This window comes from Octopus bimaculoides, chromosome 2 (genome assembly GCF_001194135.2).
Source record: "Octopus bimaculoides isolate UCB-OBI-ISO-001 chromosome 2, ASM119413v2, whole genome shotgun sequence".
In the NCBI taxonomy this organism is placed as follows: Eukaryota; Metazoa; Mollusca; class Cephalopoda; order Octopoda; family Octopodidae; genus Octopus; species Octopus bimaculoides.
In genome coordinates, this window is record NC_068982.1 from 140,410,976 (window position 1) to 140,415,738 (window position 4,763).

A 4,763-nucleotide genomic window follows, 5' to 3' on the forward strand; every position below is an offset into this window, starting at 1 on the left:
TATATATATATATATTGTATGCACTCTAGTATACGAAAGAAAGCAATATCTACTCGATTCAAATACTTACAACAGGAAATAATATCATGAATCAAGTATTTATAAATATTCCTAAACAATACGGAAATATATACCGTCCATCTGAGGAGGAGTTGCCTCACACAACTACTACGGCATTACGGACACTGAAAGTGTTGAAAATGGTTCTGTATGTCACAAAATGTCACTGCAAAACTGCGTGATTGGCTATATGACTTGACATTTTTTTTATAGCATAAATAGAAGTTAAACAGTTGCAGCCTATGGTGTTCTCCCTGTGGAGACATCGGTTCTCAGCTAAGTCCTTTAATGAACTGTACTGGCACCACTACTAGTTGTGATGGCTCTCTCCAACATTCCCTCAAGTATACAGTGCGTGACTCTCACCATCTCTACTGATGATACAAAAGTATCACAGGTGGTCAAGGACCCTGATGACATATACAAATTGCAAATCTTCTTGAATGCAATATGCAAATGAGCTGATGAAAATAGCATGCAGTTCTATCCTAAGAAGTTTCAAGTACACTTCTAGCGGCTCACAAACAGACTGTAGTCGGAATAAACAATTCCCCATGGGGTAAGGGGGAGAAGTGCAATCTCAGAATCGGAGTCGGAGTCGGAGTCGAAACAGTTAAAAATATATTCGTAAATGCCATGCATACATAAGCGTGTCTCTCTATGTGAAGATGTTCAATTACATATCCTTAATCATTTAACTTACCTGTGTATCCCTCCTCATCTGTAGATTGACATTCACCCGTTGTGGTCATTCTTTTGACATACCATTATTGCAAAAACCGCTATAACTGGATCTCCATCTTTTTCATGCCGTTTTAATTTATCATCTTGCACAAAACAATCATAATAATACACTTTTAACGCATTCCAAGACTGGTTTATCTCTCCTTTTCAAGATAGAAATTACTTGTAGAAAATGTAGTTTGCTGTTAATGGATTAGTTTCTAACAATCTATCAAATTCTTCCTCTATTCTATAAAATAGCGTCTACCATTTTGCAAATTATTTCATTTCTGGCTTTTGATATTCAGTCAAATTAATAATTCCTCGGTATCTGAGATGAATTATATATTTCCAAACACTTTTCGCTCATCCTATATTTGTCGTATATTGTAACGCCCATTTCAATGATAATTAATTGCTGTTTAAATTAATTACTGCAATTTATTGCCGGAAATGCATCTCTGTAAACTACTGTTTAATTTTCAATATTTGAAATTAATAATAGACCATCGTATCTACACCTGATGATGTCATAGTTTATTCCCAAGTGTTACAACGCTTTAGTTTTTCAAATAAAAGCTATTTCATATAAAATTAAAACAAAGAATGATGTATATCAATTGCATTGTTGTAAATAATCAGCCGGTTGTTTTTCAATTAATAGGACTATTTTAGCGAGAAAACAAATGATCATATTTACATGGAATGCAATCCGCAAGCGACTCTTCATTTATTCTGTCTTGCGTAATGTTGAATATTAACGAATGTAGTGACTCTTTCCTCACCATTACAGAATAAGTGACAGTTAATTAACATACCTATTAATTTAAGGAGCAAAGTCGTTACTTTTTTGTGTTTTATCTCTTACATGATATTTACATTCCCATCTTTTGGAAAGCTAAAAACGAAAATGAAAGGGAACGAAAAATTAAGTTACATCGACTTTTTACTGAGGCTGCAGGTTGTATGGGAAATGAGCCATGCGAACTGGGGTGCCTGTTGCAGCGAGTGTCACCGACTAATCTCCCTGTTTCTTTTTCTTCCTTTTCTGTGTGTTCTATTTTTGAGCAACACAGTTTCACGTTTTACAGTTCACTAAGCTGTAACAATTAGTTGCAACGTCACTGGAGCCAAGCTCTATCGGACTTTCCTTTTCCTTAGGATAATAGCGGTGGAGTGGAGAGGGGAGGTTGGTATGCAAGGGCAACGGGTGGCTTTCCGTAAACAACCTTGCTCAGACTTGTGCCAAGGGGCAGAACTTTCTAGGTGCAATATCATGGTTATTCATGACTGAAGGGTTTCTTCACCCTCTCTCTCTATCTCTCTCTCTTTTTCTCTCTCTCTCTCTCTCTCTCTCTCTTTCTCTCTCTCTCTCTCTCTCTCTCTCTCTCTCTCTGTATATATATATATATATATATATATATATATATATATATATATATATATATATATATATATATATATATAGCTGTATTTCGTATGTCTTTACGTTCTGAGTTCAAATTCCGCCAGAGTCGATAAATTAAGTACCCATTTCGGGGTCCATCTAATCGATTGGCCCCCTTCCACAAAATTTTGGGCCTTGTGCCTATAGTAGAAAAGTACATATATATATATATATATATATATATAGGAGATTATGAGAGATAATGGTGTCAGTAAGACCGAAAGGTGTCAGGTAATGCTGAGTAAGTGCTTGAATAGACCATAGTTAAGCTCCAGGTTCGGTGATTATGCGAATAAGGAGTCCAACGAAGGTCATATATCAGCGTGTGTATATATAATTTTTTTTCAGAATGAGATAAAAAACCAAGGCTGTGAATATTTTAGAGTATTTATAATTAGAAGGTCTTACAGCTGTTTCCAGGATATTTATTATATCCCTTCATCGGAGACAGTGTGAGAAGATGGTTAAGCAGTAGTTAATTTAGATAAGATACGAAATAGGGAGTGAATTGGAGGAACAAAATTGATGTGAGATATGCAGGGATATTTCATTTGTAGAAAGTGACCTAAATGTAGTGAATGTATTTGTAAGTTCAAATCGAAAATAGGAAGAGAAGAATAAAGAAAAGAGAAAAGAAAAGAGAAGAAAAAAAAGGAAAACGAAGAAAAACAGGAAGAGGGGAATAAAGGAAAGAAAGAAAAAAGAAATAAGAAAAAACAAGGAGAGAGCTACTGAGGGAAAGTTTACCTGTTAGTGGTCAGTCAAGATAATTTGAAAGTAGGAACGGGGATATGAGGGTGATAGAGAGAGGTATAAAAAGTAAAGGAGTGTCAGTTATGTAGTAGGTATTGGAAATAAAACCGTTGATTAAATAGCACTGTGTACAAAAACTGTACTTGGAATGACCAATTTTAAATACTTTTGGAATTTACTCACAAGGTATTGGAATCGTATATGTATACCATTCTACCTAAATAATGGATCTACAAATGCAATATCCCTGCATATCTCACATCTCTTTTCATTCCTCCACTTCGTTCACTATTTCGTATATTATCTAAATTAACTATTGATTATCCATTTTCTCACACCGTCTACTTCTATTTATAAATGTTCTAAAATCTTCACAGACTTGGGTTTTTTTTTTATCTCATTCTGAAAAAATTATATATGAACATATAAGTATATAAATATATATACATACCTACATACACATACCTTTACACACGTAGATACGTATACGTACAGACACACATACATATATACATTCGTAATCAAATGCCAGATATATTCATTTCTTAAGAATGATACTCTGAAAGTCTAGAAACGTCGCATAAAGTTTTTAAGGAAGCTACTTTGTCATTCCCAGGTTTGAATGCAAATAAAATTTTTAAAATGACAAAAAAAATTATAAAACTTAAACACACACACGCACAAGAACACGCAAAAGCACACACACGCACACACACACATATCTGTTCAAATACGTTTAACTGTGTCTGCGTGTATGTATTCGCACACATCGCAAAGGACGCAACTATGTATACCGATGACTATACACAGTAATGTTTCATTTCATCAGTATAAATGCATAATCGTGAGCATGTATGGGTATCTTGATATATACATACTTCTATAATTGCTTCAACGTAAGATATAAATGAAGCAACTTTCAGTGAATTAGAATTGTCTTATTAACATATATATCCGTAGGCTAGAGTTGAAATTGTCTTGCTATAAATGAAGTTGAACTATTTACAATATTTAATCTGCAAGAAGCCATTACGTATGCCGTTCGCCAGCTGCTACATACACGATATACTCACCAATAACTGATTGTGGAATCTCAGAAATATAATATATATATATATATAAATATAAAGTAAGATTTCCATATATGTATGTCTGTGTATATATATATATATATATATATATATATATATATGTATGCGGGGGGGGGGGAGAAGAACGGATCTGCCCAACTCCCTATGACCAGAAAAAATACGAAACAGAAAAATATACACACAAACATTTACGATATACATATACATATACGTGTGTGTGCGTGTATGCGTGCGTGTGTGTTCACATATATACGCATGCACAAATATACACACATATATGCATACACATGATTCAAGGCATACACATCTATCTATCAATCTATCTATCGCTCTATCAATCTATGTATTTATATTTATATCTATACATACATAGAAACATACATATACACAAACTTACATCCATACGTTTATGCATGCATAGAAATGTATATTTCTATATACATTCATAAACATCGTACCGATGTGCCTGTGTTTACAAAATATATTTGATAAAGTTTTTACTAAAATGAACATGTTAAATTAAATCTTCTCAGAAATCGCGACGCAAAGAAAGCAATTTAAATAAGACCGAAACTCACTTCATCCATATACCCGTTTGATTATCCTATTCTATAAGAAACATCAATGAATCAAGTTGAACTATTGATTTAGAAGTTTACGTTACGTATTAATATATATATATATATATA